This window comes from Pinus tabuliformis, chromosome X (assembly GCF_031772625.1).
Source record: "Pinus tabuliformis cultivar Carrire ecotype Pingquan chromosome X, CPIR1, whole genome shotgun sequence".
In the NCBI taxonomy this organism is placed as follows: Eukaryota; Viridiplantae; Streptophyta; class Pinopsida; order Pinales; family Pinaceae; genus Pinus; species Pinus tabuliformis.
In genome coordinates, this window is record NC_142308.1 from 1,023,496,069 (window position 1) to 1,023,523,055 (window position 26,987).

A 26,987-nucleotide genomic window follows, 5' to 3' on the forward strand; every position below is an offset into this window, starting at 1 on the left:
AGAAATCCAAACCCAGTAGGAGGAAATGATGGATCTCGTTCTTCAATTAAATGATAAATTGAAAGAAATGGAGAAGGAATTGGACAGTTTAATACAGTTGAAATAGGCTAGCCTCAAGACAACCACTTCCATTGCTATCCCTACAGTCACTACAACAGTTCCATCAACTTTGGCAGCTTCATTTCCCCAAGAGCTCCACTAGCTACAACACTTCCAGCTGCAACAGAATATACATCAGCAACAGGATCAACAACAACAACAACTCAGCCAAGTGATGAGGCAAGTAAACTCGTCAAAGCCATGGAGGACATGTCCATTCAGACCACTGAAATAAATAAACTCAAGTAATAGATAACAAGTCTAGAGGATGAGAAGAAACTGGCCCAAATTATGCACAAAAATGAAGTACAGAAGTCAAACAGGTTGACTGAGAGGATGAAGAATTTGGAGAAAGAGTTAACATTGAAGGAGCCAATTTCCCAAGCTGAAGCGAATATCATTGACTCTGTCAATGATATTTGGCCATCTATACAAGTCATCTTTGAACAAAATGATTTAGTCAAAGAGGCTACTGAGGCAATTTAGAGAGTTAAGGCTGAACTTGGAGACATGCCAGAAGAAGCCTCAAGGATAATCCAATTCCTTAACTCTAAAAATAAATATGAATTGCAGGAGCTGGACATAGCTGACAGGACTGGTACCATACTAGAGGTGAAGAAATTTCTCACCAAGAGGAACTTAATGATGCAACTGGAGGACAAATGCCAAACCATGGAGCTGGCTATAGGCAGGTTCATGATTAATTTTGATGCTTTACAGCAGAAAGGCCTGCCAAATCCCTTTGTAATAAATGACATATTAATGCCACATGAAGACTATAACAGGAAAATCAGAGAAGTGGCAAGAGATCAGGCCAATAATTCCTCTGTGAAAGGGATACCTACAGGAAAGGTTATGTACCAAACTTTTGAAAACCTCTTTTACCTCCAGCACGAGGTAAAACACCTTTTTGTAAATAACACCAGCTTTGAAAAATACACAGAAGCAGATGGAGTTTACAGGAGAATGGTAAAAATTAAATTACCAGACATAGAGACTTGGGAAAACTTAAATGACTTACTCTGAAAATGCAAAGTAAAAGTGAATACAGAGTAGTAAGAAAAGCAGCCAGTCAGCCTAGTCAAAGAGTATCAGATGAAAGAGTATCAGTTAAAAGGCAAAGTGAAAGAACAGTCAACATGGAAGACAAACAACAAAGGAGAAAATGCAGCAAAATATCTGACAGCAGAGCCAAATAAATAGGAACAACTTACAGTAGTGACATATCTGTCTCTATCTTCTTGCATGAAGATATTTCTTTTTCCTAGAATAATTCCTAAAACAGTTTGGGATATTTTGTAACTATTTTTATATAAATACTTCATAATTCAAAGTATAGGAGGTGGATTGCTAGACATTTCTATAGTTGTATTGATATGTAACCTAAGGGTTCATTGTACTAATTTTTCAAGTCAGCAAATTGGACCAAGTAATAAAGAAATTGCAGTACAAGATTTATGTGTTCGGCCACTTCAGTGAAGTATTTTCTTTTTGTCAAATTGCTATTTTCTTAAGTGTTTCACAAACTTGCATGTTATCTAAATTGAATGAAATAATTGGAAATTTATTACAGAATTTGTTTGAGTACACTATGTCTTGAACAGTTAATCATTTTAATGTTTTCTTCTGATATCCAGACTAGGGAATCCTTCATTGCTCCGTAGTTTCGATTGACCCCTACCTTTTCCCTCATTATCCGGTTTGAGGAACCCTTAATTGCTTCTTGACCCCGATTAAAAACCACTTCACCATCTAGCCTAACAGATCTGAATTTACTCAGCTACCTTACCCTGTAAACATTATCTTTAGAACTTGATCCAGTCTTGTTTTCTTGACACTTTACCCCATAGCCCAATGGTAAAAGACATCCCTCTATCCATCTGAGTCAGTGATTCCACCACCAAATCAAAATCAAAACCCAACCAAAGCTTAAATAATTAGCCTAAAATCAATTAACTAAACAAAGTTAAATCATAAAGAGAGAGCCCTCTCTGAGCATTAGGAAGGTTAGATCCTGGTCTCAAAAGCACGTTTGTGGTTACCTCTATCATTTCTTTCATAACAACTCTAGACAAATTTTGGAGTGATAACATATTGGCAACCATACTGGGGATTAGTCCTCAATGTAATAAAACTTTAAGGAAATCTTAAATCTCATCTTTTGCACCTTAAGGTTATTTTAGAGTTGTTAAAAAAGTTTCATTAAACAATTAAAAAATTAAAATTCTGGCTCCCAAAAGAACACACTATACCAGGGAAAATCCAGATCCAAACCCTGCTACAATAGTTGATGATCCTGATGGAATTTTAAGAAAACCAAAAAAGGTAGAAACTCAAGGAAGTAGTAGTCAGTTAATTAAAGAAAATTCACTCCCTAAGGAGATATCAAGTTTAGAGGATATTCAATTTGATCTATCATTTGAGCTTTCTTTGTTTAGAACCAAATTTGAAAATTCAATTCATGATACTGTAATAGACCCCAATTTTATTCAATATATTGAATCAAAAAGGGTTCCTATACATCCTAATTTAGATCAACATGTTTTGGATACTTTTGAAAAATTAGAAGCTTTAACCTCTAATTTGATAAGGCATATACATGAGGCCTATCTTCAACAATCAATTGAATTAGTTGCCTTAATTGCTGCTACCCCTGAAATTTCTACAGAGTCTTCAAAAATTGTAAATACAGCTTCATTTACTACCACCTCACCTATAATATCCACCACAGTTCATTCCCCTAAATCAATTATTCCTCAACCTCCTTTTCAACTGAACATCTCAAGTTCATCTAGTTCATCCACAACCATCTGGAGTTCTTCTTCAAGCACCACTACTTTGCCCCCTAGTCAAACCAAAATCTCAGCCATGGAAGAAAGATATGCACCTTTGGTCCTACCCGCTCAATTGCATGCCATGCTCCAAGATTATCAAAGTAAAATATTTCTGTTTGATGCTACTGGTCAGTACACTGCCCAACATCATGTGAATAAAATGACTGATTATTTTGAGTTGCATGAGATTGATGAGTCTGATGTGAAAATGAGGTTATTTTCCTAAACATTAGTAGGGGATGTTAAAAAATGGTTCATATGTTTACCTGCTAATTACATTTCTGATTTAGCTGCCTTCCATAGATTGTTTATTGATATATGGGAAAGAAAGAAAAACCGTTTAGAAATATTATCTGAATATGAGAACATTAGAAGAGCTCCTAATGAATCTGTTCAGGATTATTGTACTAGGTTCAACAGTATCTATAATGCAATCCCTGCTAATATTAAACCTCCACCAGAATTAGCACTAATCAAATTTCCTGATGGTTTTGACACTGATATGTCTTACCAATTGAGGGAAAGAAACCCTGAAACATTGGAACAGATGAAAAGTAATGTTGTTAGTGTAGAAGCAAATTTATTAGCTAAGAAATCTAGGATGAGAATTGAGAAAAGAGTTACCATTAAAGAGGAACCATCCACTTCAGATGGTAAGATAGATAGTTTAGCTAAGAGTGTAGAAAGAATAATGGATAGATTAGAAAATATGGAAAGAAAAACTCAGTGGGAAAATAAACAAGCACCCTTGAGTAGAAATCCCAACTTCAGGAAAAATCCTAATACTAGAAAAACAAGAGATGTTATACCAGATCAACAGATTAGACCACCTTTCCAGGAAAATTATGCTGAAGGTTCACAAAACCATGAAGAAGAGGAGGATACCCAGATAAATCTATTAGGAATTAAAAACAAAGATGTTGTTTTTCTTACTCAGGAAGAACAAGAATTATACATGTTACAACAATTGCAATTAGGATCTAGGGAGTCCTTTGACTACAAACAAGGGTATGAATCTTCTATCTATGAAGTTCACAAACAGTATAGTCTTAGAAGCAAAAAGAATACTGAAGTCCCCACCAAGAAATCAGTCCAAACCCAAACTAAAAAAATAGCAGAAGCTAAAGTGACCAAATTTCTACAAATTCTTCCTGGAGGAGCTCAAGAGACTTCCAGCCCAAAAATTGTACATATAACTTCAACTGAAACTAGAACTTCAACTGTTGATCAAACTATTCCAAATAAGAAAATTCAAAACAAAAATGCTAGTACACAAACTGAGTTGCCCATTGCTGATAAAGAAGATAAAAGTACACAGACCACAATTGCTAAGGAAGGTCTCATACAATCAGGAAAAACTCAATTGTCATTCAACATTAAGACTGAGATAGCCAAGTTGAAAATATCAGTTCCTTTGATAGAGCTAGTGAAAAATGAATCATACAAAGCACAAATCACTGAAACACTAAACATAGGTGAAGGAAAAGATGTTGTAAACCTTAATGATGATCAACCTGAGTTATTATTTCATCCTGAAGTAAGTGGCAAGCATCATCAAGGGGGTATCCCTCCATTCTACATTAGCTTAAATGTTCATGATAAAATCTTACCTAATGCTTTGCTAGATTCAGGGGCATCCCATAACCTAATGCCTAAAGCAATCATGGAGAGATTAAACTTAGATATTACCCGACCCTACAAGGACCTCTTTTCCTTTCATTCGAGCCAAGTCAAATGCCACAGTCTGCTTAAAGATTTGTGTGTGACTCTAGTCCAGTGCCCAGCCAAGAGTATTGTTATGGACATAGTAGTTGTTGATATCCCACCCAAGTATGGAATGCTATTATCTCTCTCATGGGGAGAAAAATTACAAGGATCTGTACAGTTAGACATTTCTTATGCTACCATCTCTTTTGTTGGTCAGCAAAGAAATCTTTACAGAGAAACATTGATGAAATACATGGTGAGTAGTTCAGAAAAACCACATAATTACCCTATATACTCCATGCATTATGATATGGACTCATTTATCTTGTATAATTCAGACAATGGCAAAAATGAGATCACAACTGTAGAAGAAAAATACAAAGCACCTAATAGTGAAAACATATTTCATGAGTCTCTATGGCATTTAAATTTTGATGGCTCTATAAATAGATTAGCAGTAGGTGTAGGAGTTTGGATTCACAACATGGAAAATAATCATTCTGAAGGTCATGCCTTTAGGTTAAACTTTAAATGCACAAACAACATGGCAGAATATGAAGCTTTAATCTTAGGACTGCAAATTGTGATAAAACTTGGAGCCAAGAGAGTTTCTATCACGGGAGATTCTGAATTGATCACAAAAAAAATTAAAGGAGAATACTCTGTTAATAGTCCCAGTCTTAGCCAATACAGAGAGACTGTTCTATATCTGATTAAGGACCTTCTTGAAACTAATTTTGTTGCTATTCCTAGGAAACAGAACATGCAAGCTCACAGTTTGGCTACTTTTGCTAGCACTTGTAGATTACCTTTTCAGCCCAACCACCAGTATACTATAGAAGTAAGACACATACTGGTTATACTTGACAATTTGAAATATTGGCAGATTTTTTCACAAGATTCTCAAATCTATGATTTCATGAATACTGAGGGAGAGTTTCAAAACTGTAACATAGATACTGATTGTACAATAGATAACATCATAAATAGTGAGATAGATATAAATTCTTTAGATGTAGATAAACCCACTAAATTCACTAAAGTAGAAATAGATAACTTAGAAAAAGTAGAAATAGAAGAAATAATCAATGATGATTTTGAGATTTTAAACCTTAAAAATAACTTTTTTCTTAAGGGATTAATCCCATTAGAAATTTTTTTTTGATTCAAATGATGTAGCCAAGAAACCAAAAATGGAGCCTTTAAGAGCAGACATAGAAGAATGTAACATAAGAACAGAATAAAAACCCAAGCTTATCAAAATATCCAAAGCATTACCTCCAGATGAAAAGCTGAAATACATAAATCTGTTCAAAGAGTTTCAAGATGTCTTTGCCTGGAGTTATGAAGACCTCAAGTATTATGATACCAACATTATTCAACATAAGATACCCCTCAAAGAAGATCAGTAACCCTTTAAACAAAAGCTTAGGAGAATTAATCTGGTTCTTATGCCATTAATTGAAAAAGAAGTAAAAAAGATGTATGATGCACAAATCATAACACCAATTAGATATTCAGATTGGGTCTCTAATCTAGTCACTACTAGAAAGAAAATAGGAGAAATCAGACTATGTGTTGATTTCAGAAACTTGAGCAAAGTGTCATTAAAAGATAACTATCCCCTCCCTAAAATGGAACACATTCTCCAGAGGGTAGTAGGGTCATCCAGAATTTCATTGTTTGATGGATTCTATGGATACAACCAAATCTTAGTTCAACCGGAGGATTAAGCAAAGATTGCATTTACCACTCCCTGGGGTACTTTCATGTATTTAAAGATGCCCTTTGGATTAATGAATGTTGGGGCAACATTCCAAAGAGCAATGGACATAGATTTTGCAAAAGAAATCCATGACTTTCTAGTTGTTTAGATGATCTTCGGCAAAATCACATAACCATTCTTTTGTCGACGCGTTTCGAACCAACCAGTGTGGTTCATCGTCAGGACAAGTTGAAGAACGAATCCGGCTTAGCTGATTAAATAGAGTGTGCAGAGACTCCAACGACTATATTGCCAACGGCTAATTTGACCTCATGATCCTAGTCAAACCATTAATTTAATTATTAACATTCCTATAAATAGCTACAACAGGTAAATTTGTTAATTTATATCTAAAATTAAAATCCATTTGATAATTTGAGTATATAATATATTTATTATAATGGTCATATATTTATTAAATAATCTATAATTATTATTATTCTAATATTATTTAAATATAAATGAATGGTATTAAGTTATGTTATAGTTACCATGGGTAATTGTTCTTTAAATGTACTATTCTTTAATCTATATAAATGAATGTTATATAGTTACATTCGGTAATTGTTCTTTAAAATATACTATTCTTTATAATATAATAGCCATATTTATTATAATGGTCATATATTTATTAAATAATCTATAATTATTATTATTCTAATATTATCTAAACATAAATGAATGGTGTTACTTTTATAATATATTTACATTAGGTAATTGTTCTTTAAAAAGTACTATTCTTTATTTATTCTTTAAATATAACGGTTCATTCGAATAATATAAATTAATGATTCACAATTCCAATATTATTAAAAACAAGCCAAATTAATGTTCATGTTTATTAATATTATTATTACATCATATATATATTTATTTTTAATATCTTTTCTTGAATATATTTTAAACCTAATGGTAAATTAGGTCTCCTCTTATATTTAAATAAATGATTTATATTTAAATAATCACTATATATTCAATAAATATTAAAGTTAATTATGTCATTAGGTAAATATACTATTCCTTATAAGGTATAAAAGGGTTATAGTAGAAATTAAATAAAAGCATAACTAATTAAAATTAAGGAACCAAAAAAAAAAAATCTAATCTAACTATAAATTATCCAGATGTTTACCAAGATGACATCACAGCTTTTTCCAAATCAGATAATGAACATCTAGATCACCTAAGAAGAGTTTTTATCAAATGTAAAAAATTTGGTATTTACTTGAGTCCCAAAAAGACACTCTTTGGTCTAGAATAAGGTAAACTTTTGGGACACATAATATCAAAAGATGGAATTAGAATAGATCCAGCTAGAATAGAGGCAATCCTAAACATCACTCATCCTAGAAACATCAAAGAATTACAATCATTCTTAGGAAAAATAAATTTTCTTAGGAGATTCATTTCTAACTTAGCAGAACTAATCAAAGAATTAAATAACATGTTAAAGAAAGATTCAACACTTAAGTGGATAATAGAGGCTAAACAGTATTTTGAGGCAATCAAAGAAGCCCTTACTAAAACACCACTCCTTATAAGTCCTAATTTCAAAAAAGATTTTATAATTTTTTCTTTTGCTTCAGAACATTCTATTACAGCAGTCTTGTTGCAAAAGAATGATCAAGGTTATGAGCAACCTATTGCATTTTTCAGCAAATCTTTGAGAGATGCTACACTAAAGTACAACATAATGGAAAAGCACGCACTTGCTTTACTCAAAGCTATTAAAGATTTCAGAGTGTACATCTTGTACTCACACATCATTGCTTATGTTCCAAATTCAGTAGTAAAGGACATTTTGACACAAAATGGGCCTGAAGGAAAGAGAGGCAAATGAATTTCCAGTATTTTGGAATATGACATAGAAACAAATCCTACAAAACTTATCAAAGGCCAAGGTTTAGCTAAAATCATGGCTGAATCGAACTGTCGGGCCTTAGATATAAATTTCATTGGTGCCCTAGATGATTAGGAAGAGATGGCGACTCCACAGATTAGTGAAGCTTTCATAGATTCACCTTGGTATGTAGATATCATAAATGTTTTACTAAACCTACAAGCTCCTCCTGGTTTATCTAAAACTAAAGGTAGATTTTTGAAAATGAAATCAATGAAATAATGTATTATAGACAATGCTTTATTTTGGAAAGATAATGGTGACATTTTATTGAATTGTTTATTAAAAGATGAAGCTGACAAGGTTATGCAAGAATTTCATACAGGAGATTGTGGAGGACACCTATATTGGAAAACAACTGCTGATAAGATTTTAAGGGTATGTTTTTACTGGCCCACCCTTTTTGCAAATGTCAAGAAATATGTGACCTCCTGTCACAAGTGCCAAATATTTGAGAGCAAAAGGAAGCTCTTACCATTACCTCTCAAACCCGTCTCCACATAAATGCCTTTTCAACAATGTGGTTTGGACTTCATTGGGGAAATTCACCTATCCTCCTAAGCCCAACATAAATGGATTTTGATAGCAACTAACTACTTTACTAAATGGATAGAAGCCATCACTTCTAGACAAGCCACAGACTCTATCATCATTTCATTCCTTGAGAACAATATCCTTTCTAGATTTGGATGCCCCCAAAAGCTCATTAATGATAATGCAACTGCTTTCAAATTCAAGAAAATAGTAGACTTTTGTAACAGATATCACATTACCCTTGGCCATTCCACTGCCTATTACCCTCAAGGTAATGGAATTGCAGAATCCTCAAACAAAAGCCTTGTTAATATCATCAAGAAACTGCTGGAAGACAATAAGAAGACCTGTAACAAAAAATTGGTTAATCCCTTATGGGAAGGCACACTAACTACCAAAAAGTCCATTGGTGCATCTCTTTACTAGCTAGTATATGGAATGGATGTTGTTTTTCCATCCTCTTTAGGAGTACCAGTGATGAAAATGATTCAATAGTTGCAAGTGGAACCAAATGATATCTAAAGGAGGATAAATCAGACAATACATTTGCAGCAAACTAGAGAAGAAGTCTATGTCAAATCACGAGTGATCCAGGATAAAATCAAAAATATTTTTGACAAGAAAGCCAAGGCTGATGATTTTTACATAGGTGATAAAGTACTCAAATGGGATTCTAGAAGAGAAGAAAATGGTAAGCATGGTAAATTTGATTTCCTATGGCAAGGCCCTTATATCATTTATGGTTACATAGGTAACAATGCATTTTTCTTGAGACAACTAGATGGAGCAGATCTACGAGGACGACCAGTCAATGGTAGAATGATAAAGCATTACATGTCCACAGATCAATAGTAGTTCATTTGTTTACTTTTCTCATTGTATATAACATTGCAAATTTTAGATTTGATTGGATGGTAATCTTTTGAGGTTGAAGCTTGGAGAGAAGGCCTTGAGCTTTGAAAGGTATACCATCATATGTATGAATAAAGCAGATCACAGAGGAACAGTTTCAAGGAAACCACAGTCAAAGTTTCAAAGGCTAGCGATCTTAAAATTCTTGACATTTCACCAGGAAATGTCATCCCCATGCGGAGCCACTGTTAGGGTCCTATAATAATAGGATTCATAATTTTGAATTGACTATGTTAAGTCTTGTAATATTGTACATACCTTTGTTTTTCTGCAAATGTTTTCCCATATTAAAAAATGTAAAGAGGGTATGTCCTAAAACAATAAACAAAGGACAAAAATAAAGAAAAAGATCAAAAAAAAATATGAAACCCACAAAAAGAGATAAAAATAGATCATGAAAGTGTGCTAATTCAAATGAAACTACCTTTTACTTTACTTTGCAAAATAAGATTGTGTGCAGCTTGTCAAAAATGCCACAATCCATGATGGTCAAATAGTTTAATCTTGATTCATTCATGCTTTAAATTTCATGTTGATAGATAGAGAATAAAGATCTATCCAAACTGTTTAATCTTGGCAGATCGGTAGTTAGGTAGAGAATAATAATGAGCTTATTAGTTTAATCTGAGCTATTGGAAGTTATAAGGTTAGAATTAGATAGTTTTCTTATCAAAAGAAAAAGAAATGAAGGGTCAGCAAGCTCAAATGCACCCAATGAATGAAGAGAAAATGCTAGGGTAAATAAAGGGTAGGTAGAAGAAGTTTTGCAAGTGCACAAGGTTGCTAAGTCAAAAAGCACATTCATCATGCTTAATCCTATGTTTCATGTGCAGGAGGAATTGTGAAAGAGAAAGGATATTTAATAAATCTTATTTACTAATTTCCCATCATTTCACTAGACCCCCACATACTTAAGTTTACTCATTTCCCCTCATTATCCCTTCATTATTTGTAAAAAACCATTTTCCCTTCATTTTGACCTTTTTCCCCTTGGCTTCACACATTTCCTTAGACATTACCCTTCAAAAATCATTTCCCATTTCCAAATCCCCTTTCCCTAGTGTGAAACACATTCCCATCACAAATAATACATTCCCCCCCCCTTATTAATTTCCTTTTTTTTCCCTTAAAAGCCCACTAAAACCCTTTATCCTAAGTTATTTCTTAAAGTCTCCCTTTATAATTCCCCACATTATAATTCCCCAACACCCTTTAACTCACCAAACCTTGGTAAATAGTTAAAACCTCCACCATATAACCCATGGTCCCCACCTTTTATTAACCCATTGATTATATTCAAATCCCGTGATTACCTTTCAATTAATCATATTTCATTATAATTCAACCACAGGCCTCGCCAACCACATCCCAACTCCGTCCGTGAAACTTCACTGTGCGATATCCCTATGATCTCCCACCCCCAGATCCAACGACGCATATCAATATCGCGCAGTTTCACAATTAGACAGTTAACGGTCCAAGAGCATGCGAGATTCGCAGTTTTGGCCGGGCACTATTTTGCTACGTGGTGGCACCAGGGTATATTGCGTGCTCATGAAAAATACCGCCCCCAAAAGTGGTGCGATATAGCCTAAAATTGTCTCCCACCTAAACAAAAGTTGTCCACTATTCATTCACCAATTCTCGTGCTAAAATGTAACCATTATTGGTTAAAAGGCTGAAAAAGCCCCATTTTGCTCTTTTCACTCATTTTTGCTGCAAACGTCTGTAAACCAATCCCTAAACCTTAAACCTCTGTGCAACAAGTTTAACCACCTTTTGCAACCAGAAGACGCTACAGACACCAAGTTGAAGGAGCAAATAACCAACTGAAGCCTCAGTAACCTGTGTTACTACCACAAAACCTTGTTTGTGCACCAAATCGTCATTCTCCAGGTATTCTTGAAAGAACTAGAATGACCTTGTAAATTTGAGCTATGCACATTAAATATTAAAAGGTTATTTAATTAAATTAATTGAAAAAACTTTGTTAAACTCATGAAAGCCTTACTGTGCGTCCAAAAACCCTATTCTACACACTGTAATTACCCTCCCCACTGTTCCAGGGCTTCTAAACCTTACTCCTAATGCCACAGAAAAAGTAATTCCATTGAATAAACCAAATTATGGCCTCCCAAAGCTCTTTGGATGTAAGACCCCTGCAAACCCCTTACCTGGATATTGACCACCTCCCATTAGTCGACATAGAATCTCAAATTAAGGACACTACTTCCCCTAGCCACCTACTGAAACTTCACTGTTGGAGTAAAGACAAGTTTTTGAACCAGAATGATGAAATTCACCTATGGGAGTCAAATTTGTCCAAGTACTTGTTCCCACAGGTACAACTATTCCCAGAAATCATCCACTTCTGCCAAGCTTGCTATGTTCCCAGTCAAAGAGCCATAGTTTCCCTTGACCAACATGTTTTATTCACCATTACTGCAGAGTTAGTAAATCAAATGCTACAGATCCAACCAAACCCAAATGAAACCCCACTTTCCATCGAAGGCTTACTTGAACTCTACACTGAGCTAGACCTTCCCAAGAAAGCTCAGATTTTTCAGACTTTCATTATTGAAGAGTCTCATACCTCAACAGATAGTCCTTCATATGATGCCACCATTTTCTCTGAGAGAAGTAAACAAATTATAACCATGCTCTCTTGCATTCTAGGGTACACAATTTGTACAACTCTCATTATATCAATCTATACTCTAATGACATGACATGTGTACTATAATATAAACATTATATAAAAAAATTGCCATCATTCAATATTAAGTAAATAATTATTAACTTGTTATCATTCTCTTCAATTTCAATATATATATATTTATATAACCTTTATCTACCAAAAAAATATTTAATTATGTTAAAAAATTATTTAAAAAGTTAAATAAACATTCATATAACTTATTTTATAATTTTATTATTGTTTAGAATACATACAACATATCATGACATTAAAATATTTTATTAAACTAAGTGGCAGGAAATGTTAGCTATACAACCTTGATATATAATGATTGTACTTCACTATTAAATTATAATTCAATATCTAAAAGTTTAAATGAAGCGTAAAAAAACTTTAATAAGATGTAAAAAAAACATGACTAAAACCATTAAAATCCGGCAGGTTCGGACAGTTTGATATTCGCGATGATACATAATTTACTTCATGTTGAGGAGCGTGCCCAATGCATATAACCGCGTGCACAGCAAGTCAGTTTCTTATCATAAATTTATATGATGTTTCTTTGTATAAACAAATTTAATTGAGGGTTAAAAAATAATTATTTTTTCCTAAAATTTTGTTTTTGCCCGGTTACGTAAGATAAAGGAATATTATTTTAACTTTTTATTATTTTATAGGGTAAAGAATATATAATTCATGATTAAAAAAAGTTATATTTGATATTTGTATGGTTGGCTTTTTATTTTTGTTTTATATATTTTTATTTATTAATAAAAAATTCAAAGTTAATAATTTTTTCAAAATCATATATATATATATACAACATTTTATTAAATATATACTTTTTTAATTTGTTATCTAAATTGAGTTTCTCATGATATTAATTAATATTTTATTATTATTTTTTTCTTTTTCTATCTAAATTGAGTTTGTCAGGATATTAATCAAATTAATTTTATTAACATATATATAAAATCAAAATTATATAAATAAATGGAAAAACAAGGCAAGGATGACAACTCAACACTGAATACTTCAAACAAAATTTTTATGTGAACGTAACTATCCAATTCTTTTTTTGTCTTCAAAACTAGTAATTATTTAATAATTTGGCATACCCATAAATGCCCATGAAACTCTACAATGTACATGTAGGCATGACATTTGAACACACTTATACTATGACAAGATGGCAATTAACAAATTTCACTCCATGTCTACTTATACCACTAATTTTCTTATACCCTAAACCACCATCAACCCCATTGAGGTTAGCCTTTACAGATGTCATTCACATTTCTTTGAAATATCATGAAACTTGAGTAATTCTAATGTTGATATAGGGAATGAATCACACTTGAATATCTCATACAACCTTGAAGATAAAGTGATTTTTTTTTAGCGCACAAGTAGTTTAATGAAATAGTACTTTATATAATAAACTTAGTTGTCTTTGAAATCTTAACTAAAATTATAGAAATATAATATTAATGTCTTAACTTCCTTTTCATGTTTTGTTATATGTTGTGGTGTTCAATTTTTGGTTTGACTACTTATTAGTTTGTTTTGACTAAAAAAATTGCAGGCTTCTCCAAAGTTTAACATTAGAAATTAAATTTTGCTATTTTTTAATAATGTTTAAATTTATTAATTTTGAATTTTTATCTTCTTATTGTATAATGATTGTACTTCACCATCCCCATTGTACATCACTACCCAGATTTTAATGATAATTAAGAACAACAACATTTTCTTTTTAGTCTAAGGAAACCAACAACAACCTGAAACGTGTCATCAGTCACGCCATATCCCATTCCCATTTTTCCATGAATCTCATTGCATCAATATTATGAACTGAACAGTGGCTTTTCATATTTACAATTTCTTCGTGCTTGACAGCTAAAACATGGTATCACGGGCATAGATACGTATGATTGCATTTAAAACTTTTCATTTTTATGTAATTTTTAATATTTACAATATCTACTAGTCTGCTACCGAGTATTTACACGAGTGTAACATTTTCTCAACTATTTTCTCCAATTTTAAATTTATTCTAAAAAAATTACATTTAAATTACCTTAAATGATTATTGTCAGAATATTTTTAACTGGTTACAAGTGGCAGTGAATGTTTAATTAATAATGATGTTTTTAATTAAATGAAACTCAAAAAGATTTAATGAATAAAAGTAAAAGTAAATGTGTTTTTTAATAAATAAATAAATTTAAGGCCTTGAAATTGTTTTGGGACACTCTAATATCTAACTTATAACATTATCATTAACTTAAAAATACTCATTTTATTTATCTGGTAATTATATATTATTTAAATTTAATTTAGTGCATTTGCTTAATGGAATATTGGATTACATAGAAAGTTAAACAACAGTTCATTATATTTTTCTTGGCATTGTTGTAGTTTGCTTGATTTTAATAGCAATTATAGAAAGAGTTAAGGGTTATCTCAATTTTATGTTTTTAAGTTTGTTTGTTTTTTTTTTTTTAAATACTATTGATTATTTTTTTCTAATCTCTTCTTTACTTCTTTTTCTTCTTGTTTTAGTTTCTAGTTTTTGCATACATTTATATAGGCTTCCGTTTTGCTAAAACTTCATAGATTTTTATTTTTATTTTGCTATATTTAAACTAATCTGAGGTATTCGCTACTATGTAGCTTGTTCATTTTCCTTATAAAAATAATACACTTTTACTTTAACCTCCCACCTTAAGATCGAGAGCATACTTTCGCTTTGATGTCTGATCTTCAAGATGATAACAGAGTTTTACTTTAATGGCCCATTTACAAACACACACATAATTTTACTTTAATGTCCCTAAACGACAGGTATTCGCTACTATATAACTTGTTCATTTTCCTTATAAAAATAATACACTTTTACTTTAACCTCCCACCTTAAGAACAAGAGCATACTTTCGCTTTGATGTCTGACCTTCAAGATGATAATAGACTTTTACTTTAATGTCCCATTTATAGACGCACACATACTTTTACATTAAATTTCCATTATAGACACACGCACGCTTTACTTTATTTAGTGTCTCATTTATAGACACTCACATGGAAAAATTAAAGAAAGTCCTCGTGAAGGACTGTCGTGCTGAAGAAACCGAGAAATACCCTTCCTGCAAAGAAAAAGAGCGTTGAATATCAAATATCATTGTAACAGAAGTAAAGCATATCCAATACCATATGGTAGGATGCCTAGGGTGTTGTACTCTCTGTGTGTCTCTATATATAGAGACACAGACGGATCGATCAATCAGTGATTGCAAGGTATTATTTCCATCAATCCATGATCACATACATAACGTCGAGAATGGCACTAGTTTCATCCGCCCAAGCAGCCAACATTGCAGCGCCCATTCTTGCGCATCACCCTGCAGCTGCCAGATCCTCATATTTGACTCACTCATTTCTCTCGGTTTTCAAGGTTTGTTTTTTCATCATTTTTTTCATCATTTTCTAATACAGTTTGAGTAGTTGAATGATTAAGAGTATGTGTTTCTTCTTAAAAAAATCACAGATTTAAAAAAATTAGATAGGTAAAGTATGCATGTCTTAGTAAACTTAGTATTCAAATATCTCCACGGAGGTGAGTCCGTTGTCTCACAAATAAAAAAATTTATACACCAATTGAATGTCTGGCTTGATTATCACTTTAAAATTAAATAATAATAATAATAACACTCTTGTGTGCATTGCAGAGCGCTGAAATATCAGAGTTTCAGAGTTTGTGGGGCTGAAGTCAACATCTAGTTGTATCACATATGGAAGACATGTACGGGAGAACAACCTCAGCCTCTTTAATGCGGTTGCTTCACAGGTTGTACCTAAGGTGAGTTAATACTACTCCTAATTGTATCCACTCATCACGACTCGCGCCACCAATATTTGTTGATGCATTTTATTTGGTAATTGAAATAATTAGGCTGGAAATTCGGGAGCTGTAAGACGAGAAACCATCGCAAATATGAAAGTTGCTATCAACGAATTAGGACGCATAGGCCGCAATTTTATGTGTTCTTGGCATGGCCACAAGTGCTCGCCTCTTGAAATCGTCGCCATCAATGATATTACTAGTGTTGGAAATGTATGTTATAATAGGGGAGGGGAGGCATTTCATATATACATTCTCGCTGTTTATATGGCCTTTCTTTTCCATATTTATAAAACGTGTATAGTTTTACTTTGAATTATGAATGCATGCTGCTCACCTTCTGAAATATTACTCAATTCTGAGTAAATTTGATGCTGATGTGGAGGTCATATTTAAACCTGATGTGAATGGATACAGAAGCATGCACGTGGGTGGGAAATAAATCTATGTTCTTTCTGAGAAAGACCCCTTGCAATTTCCATGGGTGAACCTCGTTGTTGACCTTGTCATTGAAGTAGGGGCTTATATATTTTGAAATACATATATGCTTCGAATACGTAGTAACTATAGTTGACATAGATATGGTTGAGCCTGAATTAATGCAATCCAATGATGCAGACAACTGGAAAGTTTACAGAGAGAACCCAAGTTGAGAAGCACATTGGAGCGAGGGCTAAAATGGTGATCATTACAGCACCTGGGAGGGTGTTATGAAGAATTTGATATCTATGGATAAATACTAATTCCATAGGAAATAGCTATATCTAGAACAACAGTTTAAATCACTTTAACCTTTCTCTATAAACAATAGATAAGACAAAGAGAATGAGAGGACGTACTTGTACTTTCGCTTTCCTCTTGTCTCCTTTGTATCGATCTTGTCGCTCCTTCCAGTACTTAACACACTGGAGAAGTACCTGTAAACATCAACACAAGAAAAAGAACCAATCAAAGCAAAAGATCTATTGATTACAAGTAAATGGAATCGGATACATTCACACATATAAGCATCACATATCAAGATAAGCGTATGGAAAAAAGGTGCAAATACTTTATTGAATAGAGGGAAGAATTACAACCATGAAGCCTGATTTGAAGTCACTCCTCCAGCTTTGGTTCCATCCACATCACATCATAAGCATGAAAATCTGGCAACATAACGACACTTACAATAGTCTCAATTCTCAAACTAACATTATCTCCTTACAGTGATCAAAGTCTAGCCCTTTTATCACTTAGATGAGTGCTCAATTTATAGGAAGATGGAGGAGGTTTTGTCATCAATGAAGGTATTGAATGGCCTTCCATACTTAGAATTAGTTCCATGGAGGAAGGGATGAGAGGATAGGGTGTGTCTTAACTCATTCCTCTTCCATTTTTGAGCTCATAGGAGATGATAAGTGTGGGAATAATCTAGAAGGCTCCAGAAGATAAGAATATTCCCCAAACCCTATGTGAATTTCGCTCAAACTCACCGAGCACTGATTTGGTTGATGGAAGTGATGTGCCCAAATGGATCTGTAACAGTTTCCCCCTAAAGCATGAAGTCGAAATGTAATGTCGAGTGAAATTCTTTACGATGTGATGAGGAGGTTCCAAAGTTGTTGGTGACATGGATCGATTACAATACAATATCATGATATTTTGATTTTTTTCTCATGAATTGTTGAGGGAAGGCATACCCATGTTCAACATATAAACTTTCATTACAAGTACATAGATAGTCATCTACAAATATAGACCCATGATTGGAATGACCATCAATGTAAAGTGACGCAGCAAAGCTGCAACTTTTCACACTATTCTTGGACCTGTAAATATAGCCATAGGTTACACAAAAAGAATAAAAGATAATACCAAAACATCTGCACATAAACTCTAAAAATAATTCATTAATAAAATATTTACATAGAAATTATTCTTCTCCCCTCCTTCACTCACACACCTCTACATATTTTATTGATCTCAGGCTTATAGGAATAATTAGAAGATTATGGATCATTCTAGATCCATGATCTTCTCCATAGATTTCTCAACTAAATCCTAAAAATCCTCTAACTCCACAATTTACTCAACTAATCCTCTATTCTAGGATCCCCTAATCCCTAATATCTCTATGAGATCTTTACATGTCTATCATCACTCATATTCTCTCATAATTGAGAATATTTACAACTAAAACCTCACACACAAATTTTCCACTCAATTCATTAAAAAATATACAAATAAATTAAAACATAACACTCCCTAATCAACCCAATATACAATGATTTCCTGAAGCAGGATGATCTTGCATCAGACTCCTGATGTAGAAAAGAAAAATTCATAGACTCCTATCTATGAGGTCTGTCACTCTTTTGTAGTAATGTGACAGCTACAAGTCTCAATCACTTGCTACCTCCAGGATTCCAAACTCTGTTTTGCTGCTGATTCTTCAGTCTTTTTCCTTCATGATGTTCTATTGTCATCTTTCTTTCCTTCGTCTTCACATCAACAGTAGATGGGTTTCCTGCACCTATAACAAAATCTTTATACAAATTATCAAAATTTAAAATATAATGATTTCTCGACTCATTTGATGTTTCAGGCATCAAATCTCTTCCAGCATCTTCTCCAAAGATTCTTCCCTATTTCGGTTCAAATACGTAATCAATTTTTACTTTTGCTTCCTTGTCTGAAATCTCAATTTCATGGAATGAAGAATAAACATTTACTTCAGGCTCACGAAGAACTTCTTCCTTCTCTTCCTCTGTTGCGGATTCTTTGCAGCCTTCATCAAGATTTTTCTTCCCTGCTGGTGCTTTCAACCATTCCTCCAGCAACTGCAATTCTTTTTCCCATTCATTGATCCTTTGATCTGAGTTTGGTTTAGCAACAAACTCCTCATTTGATACCATGCCTGCATACATAAACAAGTTATCAGTTTGAACAATACAAGACTTTTCGGTCACATTTGATGCTTCAAGCACCAATCCTTCACAATGGACTTTCTGGGTTTCAACAAATCCTCTTTGCTGTGACTCAATTCCTTTGAGTCTCTCTTTCTCCAACAAAGCAATATGTCTTTGTTCAAGTTCTCTGAACTCGTTTATCAGCTTGGCATTCCATCTCTTTTGCAACAGGTTCCATTTGATGTATTTTCTTATTCTCCATCCATATCTTTGGTCTTCATTCATTCTCTCTTGTAGCCATTTCGTTAGTACATCCAACTGTACTTTTATCACTGCAACCTCATGCTCACGCTCCTCATTACTCATCTTACCTTTAGAACCTTTTCTATGATCCTCCATGATTTTATCCACGCTTCCACTATGCCTCTAATTTTAAAATCTGATCCTTACTTTCTGCACTTCTCTGCATAACCAATCAACGATTCTTACAAGGTAGAATGAGCTCTACCTCTCATATGAAGTATAAAGTGAAATTCTATTTGGAGTCTCCAAGTGAGAAGAAACTCCACCACTCAGAATCCTTCCATTTGAATTCGACGAAAAATACACTAATCAAACAAGATATATCGATAACAGATCTTAACACATTCATAGTAATGGGCACACCATTAAAATCCCAGTTTGAAAATATGGAAAATTAGCAGGTTTTTTTTTTTTTAATAAACGCATCCCTTCTTGTTTCCCCGAGCCATTCTCCATGCAGACAATGCAAGAGACTCTCAAAATGAACAATGATAATGGTTTTTTTGTACAGAATTATCTGATTGTGTTTCTCGATTACCCACTCGTCACAGTAAGCATGAGCCTAATGGATCTTCGATAATTAAGGCACCAACAACAAATTGGCATTATTGGCCTTGTTAGTGCCCTACTCGGTGCCTGCCAATATTAAAACCAATTCTGATCGATTTCAATGGGGCTGAACCAATTTATTGATGGAACAATATCAACGAAGGATCTCCGCCTGCATTGAAAATACTCCAAAACCCCCAAGAATCTATAATCGGATTGGCCATATTAAGGAACCCTCTTGATCTTCAAAGGCGCACACCATTGGATTCGTGGTTTATATACAAGAGATCCATCAGTTCACCCATGCACAAATTATTTTCCATGTAGCATCGAACATATATGCTCAATACTTTGATTTTCACACAAACAACACTTAGCATCGGTACCCTTTCTTTCCACCAGCGTACGTTCTTTGCAAACAATGCCAATTCGGCGCTCACTTAAAAAAAAAAAAATCCTCACATTGTGCTCTATTTCTTCACACAACTTCTCGATGCATAATTCATGCAGTAGCCATGACTCTAACGCACCAAGCACTACGCCTTCACACCAAGGTTCTACCAAACTACCAATTGTTCTCCACGCTTTTAAAAAAAATAGCTATTATCTGGCTTTGATACCACTTTGATGCAACAAAGCTACAACTTTTCACACTATTCTTGGACCTGTAAATCTAGCCATAGGTTACACAAAAAGAATAAAAGATAATACCAAAACATCTGCACATAAACTCTGAAAATAAACTCTGAAAATAACTCATTAATAAAATATTTACATAGAAATTATTCTTCTCCTTTCCTTCACTCACACACCTCTACATCTTTTATTGATCTCAGGCTTATAGGAATAACTAGAAGATTATGGATCATTCTAGATCCATGATCTTCTCCATAGATTTCTCAAATAAATCCTAAAATCCCTCTAACTCCACAATTTAATCGACTAATCCTCTATTCTAGGTTCCTCTAATCCCTAAGATCTCTATGAGATATTTACAAGTCTATCATCACTCATAATCTCTCATAATTGAGAATATTTACAATTAAAACCTCACACACAAATTTTACACTCAATTTATTAAAAAATATACAAACAAATTAAAACATCACACCCCCTAATCAACCCAATATACAATGATTTTCTGAAGCAGGATGCTCCTGCATCATAAAGCCATTGTATAGATGATTTTGGTACATTTCCTGAAATCGCAGCCCAGATGGATGAAACTAGATCCAGGGTATTCTATCTCATTCAATCGTTTGCTCAAGTACAAGTCTAACCATGTGAGTATGTGATCTGAAGTCGACCATGCGAAGACACCGTCTAATTACCAGCCAATGATGTGAGCTGTTAACAGATGCGAGATAAATCACCGATAATGATAATGATCCTCAAGGTATTGCAGTATATTCTGCATGGTGTGAATGTATGATTTGATGTCAAACACCATACAAAGTCTTTCAGTCGAAGTCCATTGATTTCAACCTATCGCTAGAAGCGAGAAACTTTCCATTGATGTATGCAAGCCTCAAGGTACTGGAAGGGTGTTTCTAAGTCAACTTCTTGGATAATGAGCTGATGTCGACAAGAAGCGACTCATTGTAGGAGGGCCTTGATGTATCCCACATCAACGACACGAAACGAGTGTAATGATTTTGGAGATGGAATTTGACTGACGACACAAGGTTCAGGAATGGCGGTCATGAAAATGAAGGTTTATGGTATTGCAAAGGATGAATTTTGACTGAATGACTTCTCTTGAACATGTCAGCGACACTAAAATGAATTGGTAGCATTGACCCAAAACAAAGTGATGGATGGTATGATAGACCAACAGTATGATAACCATCAAGCTGATAACCCAACCCAAATAGTCACGGTGATGAGGTGAAAGTGTCATGTTCAAGAGTGACTTGCTACCAAAAGTGGTTTACCCCTTTTTCCATTTTCCCTAGTCATTGCTGACCAGTGCCTCTTTATTTTTATCAAGCTTGAGGAGGATAACACATGCTTGTTGTATAATTCCACCCTTCGAGTGAATCCATCGCTATGTGATGTTTTAATGAGTCTAGGGAAGGTGAAACTCAGTCTTGTCATGATGGACAAGTTTGTTGCTATTTGATGTTTTAATGAGTCTAACGATAATGATAACTCGGTAGTTTTCATGTTTAGAGAGTTTGAAAAGGGAGAAAAATAAAACTCCACAAGTTCTTTTTTGTAGATTTGTCTCTCAAGTCTAAAAATGCGCAAAACAATATGAAAGAGAACCTATTGACCATGTTCGATCAACATATTGCTTTTTCATAAATAATCTATCTCAGTCCGGAAAAGGGTTAAACTTATACTGAGTAGATGTCATTTCCAATGCGTTAACGAGCTGAAAAGGACAAGCGCTCGACAATATTTTCATATTTCAACAGTCTGAAAAGAGCTTAAATAGGACTCCACTTTGAGGAACGAGTGGTGTCTAGGATAGCAACTGGTTCCGGTGATGTTGGAACTTCTCAAAACATGTTGATTTATGTGAATAGGTTGGCTAATAAGACCACTCATTGCAACTGTTCCCCAAAAAGGGTAAAACAACCAAGTGAAAGCATATGATCAGCCACGCAAATAGTGATAATGGAAGGAGAAAAACCAATGCTCATTTTACGAAAAAGGCTGATAGAATCGAAATCATGGGGGTTAAAATGGAAATGGGTTCATTTTTACACAATCTTGAAACAAAAAACTATGCTTGGATTCAGTTTCATTTTTACACAAGCTTGAAACGAAGAACTATTCTTGAATTTAGTTTCATTTTTACACAAGCTTGAATCATGAAAAACTATGCTTGAGATTGGTTTACATGCCCCCAACATGATGACTCGATTCTAGGCGCATGCCCCCCAAGCTTCATTACATTCACCTAAGTAGACTACTCGTGGCTATGAGGTGGATGGAATGAAGGTTCATTTATGAGATCAAGTGAAAGACTTGACTGGGATTTTACGAGATCTAATCAAAGACTCAAATTGGAACTTTGCTCTAGGGGACCTTGTTTCACTTTTTAATGAGCTTGACACAAGACAAGGAACTCTACTCAGATTCCTTGTTTCATTTTTTTATGAGCTTGACACAAGACAAGGAACTCTTCTCAGATTCCTTGTTTCATTTTTTAATGAGCTTGACACAAGACAAGGAACTATGCTCTGGGACCTGTTTCATTTTTTTAAAGTGGTTTACCCCTTTTTCCATTTTCCCCAATCATTGCTGACCAATAGCTCTTTATTTTTATCAAGCTTGAAGAGGATAACATATGCTTGTTTTATAATTCCACCTTTCGGGTGAATCCATCACTATGTGATGTTTTAACGAGTCTAGCGAAGGTGAAACTCAGTCTTGTCATGATGGACAAGTTTGTTGCTATTTGATGTTTTAACAAGTCTAATGACAATGATAACTTGGTCCTTTTCATGTTTAGAGAGTTTAAAAAGGGACAAAAAGAAAACTCCACAAGTTCTTTTTCGTAGATTTGTCTCTCAAGTCCGAAAAAGCGTAAAATAATATGAGAGAGAACCTATCCCCAGTGGAGTCGCCAATTTTTTATGAAGAATCTGGTATCTATGGATAAATACTAATTCCCTAGACAATAGCTATATCTAGAACAAAAATTTAAAGCACTTTAACCTTTCTCTATAAACAATAGATAAGACAAAGAGAATGAGAGGACCTACTTGTACTTTCGCTTTCCTCTTGTCTCCTTTGTATTGATCCTATCACTCCTTCCCATACTTAACACACTTGAGAAGTACTTGTAAACATCAATAGAAGACAAAGAACCAATCGAAGCAAAAGATTTATTGATTACAGGTAAATGGAATCAGATACATTCACACATATAAGCATCACATATCAAGATAAGCATATGGAAAAAAGGTGCAAATACTTTATTGAATAGAAGGAAGAATTACAACCATGAAGCCTGATTTGAAGTCACTCCTCCAGCTTTGGTTCCATCCACATCACATCATAAGAATGAAAATCCGACAACATAACGAAACTTACAGTAGTCCCAATTCTCAAACTAACATTATCTCCTTACAATCATCAAAGTCCGAACCTTTGATCACTTAGATGAGTGCTCACTTTATAGGAAGGTGGAGGAGGTTTTGTCATGAATGAAGGTATTGAATGACCTTCCATACTTAGAATTAGTTCCATGGAGGAAGGGATGAGAGGATAGGGTGTATTTTAACTCATTCCTCATACATTTTTGAGCTCATAGGAGATGATAAGTGTGGGAATCATCTAGAAGGCTCCAAAAGATAAGAATATTCCCCAAACCCTATGTGAATTTCGCTCAAACTTGCCCAGCACAGGTCAAAGAGGGCCTAAGTTCTCTATAGAGCACCCTGGCATGGACTCAACTACTCTGCAGCACACCGTTGCATGGGCCTAACTGCGCTGGTCCCTCTAGAGGTCATTTCAGGATGTCTTCAGGCCATGAAACTGTCTGGGAAGGAGGAATTCAAAAGGTTGACTTGTTTAGAGCATGTAGCAGCTGAAATTAGGGTTTGATGAGCCCTAAAACACTGATTTGAATGATGGGAGTGATGTGCTCAAATGGATCTGTAACAGAGGGGTGACAATATTCCCACATATGTTGTGGGAATCAATGAAAACGAATACTCTCATGACGAGCACAACATCATTAGGTTAAAAAACATCATTTCATTCCTTTGTCAGAGTCATGTCACTTTCATCAATCTTTATAATCTTTTGACCATTGAGTTTTACCTAGGAAAAATGGAGAAAGATCTGCAGGTAGCCCAAATGTGTTCCAATAATATTCGTCATAGATAGTGTTATCACTGAAAATGCTGTAGTAAAAATTTTTTAGCCTGGCTTAAAGAGTGGGTGTTTTCGCAGCGCCTGAATTATTTTTAGCAGTTTCGCAGCGCTACCTGTTTGCGTGGTTTCGTAGCGTGCTACGAAACTGGGGATTTGTTTGAGTTTTCAGTGAAGGTCCAAATCCTAGCATGCTTATTGTACAGAGTTCTACTTCCCTCCAGGAATGTTGATGAGAGCAGTGGCAGTATGTTCAAGGAGACACCTTATGATGATGCAGCTATTGTAGGATTGCCATCAAATACATTAAGGGAGTTATCTCTGAATTCTGGCTCATGGGTGATTGTGAAAGATGTACATACTAATGTGGGAGACTTGCAGGAGATTTTGTGTTGAATCCTCTAGACAAAGAATCTATTAAATTTTATAAGTCATAGAGTGTTTGATATTTGGGATTGTCTTTTCACAATCTGTAACTTCTTTCACAAAGCAGGGCGCCACAATGGATGGGAGAAAGAAGCCTTTGATATTGGCTAGCACCAATGGAGTTATTAATTCCGCCTTGCTTTCTGGAGAACATGATGGCACCATGGATGGATCTAAGAAATATGCAACAACAACAACAAAAACATTAGCAAAGAGGAAAAATGACTAATTTCGACTTTCTCCTCCATTAAGAAGAATTGGAACTGCCTTCCTCTAACAAAGATGGGGATGGCAGGTGCATTAGAAACACTTTGTGGACAAGCATATGGAGCAAAGCAATATCATTTGCTTGGGATTCAACTGCAGAGAGCAATTGTTGCTCTTTATTGTGTGAGCATACCAATTGCTGTGATATGGGCATATATGGGACACATTCTTGTAGCCCTTGGCCAAGACCCTCTAATATCTCTTGAAGCAGGGAACTTTGCAAGGTGGATGATTCCTAGCTTGTTTGCTACTGCGGCTCTTCAACCCCTTCTGAAATTTCTTCAATCACAAGGTGTTATCTTTCCAATGATGTTAAGCAGTTCAATAACTCTGTGTTTCCATGTTCCCGTTTGTTGGGTATTGGTGTTCAAAGTTGGATTAGGTAATAAAGGGGCTGCGCTTGCAAATAGCATTTCCAATTGGCTAAATGTGGTACTTCTACCAATTTATGTTAAATTTTCCCCTGCATGCAAGAAGACATGGACATCCTTCTCAAGGGAAGCTTTATATGACATTACAAACTTTCTTAAGCTTGCTATTCCATCTGCAGTAATGCTTTGCTTGGAATACTGGTCTTTTGAAATGCTTGTTCTCTTCTCCAGTTTGTTGCCTAAGCCTGAACTTGAGATATCAGTTCTCTCCATCTGTCTTAGCACTGATGCAGTTGCATATATGATCCCCTTTGGCGTGGGTGCTGCTGTAAGTACACGAGTTTCCAATGAACTAGGAGCTGGACGCTCACGCACTGCACAGTTATCAGTGTGTGTCGGGGTTTGTATGGCAGTCATTGAGGCTCTTATGATAGGATATATTTTATTCTCTATCAGAAATGTATGGGGCTATGCTTATAGCAATGAAGTAGAGGTAGTTGAATACATTTCAACCATGATGCCACTGCTTGTACCCTCAACATTTATGGATGTCATCCAAGGTGTTCTATCAGGTATTGCTAGAGGATGTGGATGGCAAACGTTGGGTGCCTATGCAAATCTTGGGGCATACTATGTGGTTGGCATGCCTATAGCTGTCATTTTGGCCTTTGTACTGCATGCTGGCGGCAGGGGACTTTGGCTTGGACTTATTCGTGGTATATTTGCACAAACGGTTTTACTGTCGATAATAACGTTTTGTATGAATTGGGAAGAGCAGGGAAAAAGGCAAGAGAAAGAGTTTATACATCACCATTGCCGAAGGTTACAAGTAATATAATAAAGGATGAGCAGTAAGTTATCGGCCTGCATGGTTGGAGTCCATTTTCAAACTCCCCTGCCATACAATTGAATGGTGGAGATCACCGGCTTTATATGGTTGATGCTGCGAAAAACACACGCAGTCCTAAGTGATTAAATGCCAAGTGTCAAGTGGTTTCTA

At 34.6% G+C, this 26,987-nt stretch overlaps 2 pseudogenes; both read left to right on the forward strand.

Annotated features, from left to right (window-relative positions):
* The first annotated feature begins 15,789 nt into the window (after positions 1-15,789).
* Positions 15,790-26,987, forward strand: part of LOC149143224 (glyceraldehyde-3-phosphate dehydrogenase A, chloroplastic-like) — a 35,924-nt pseudogene continuing 24,726 nt past the window's right edge.
* LOC149143225 (protein DETOXIFICATION 16 pseudogene) lies at positions 25,632-26,842 on the forward strand (annotated as a pseudogene).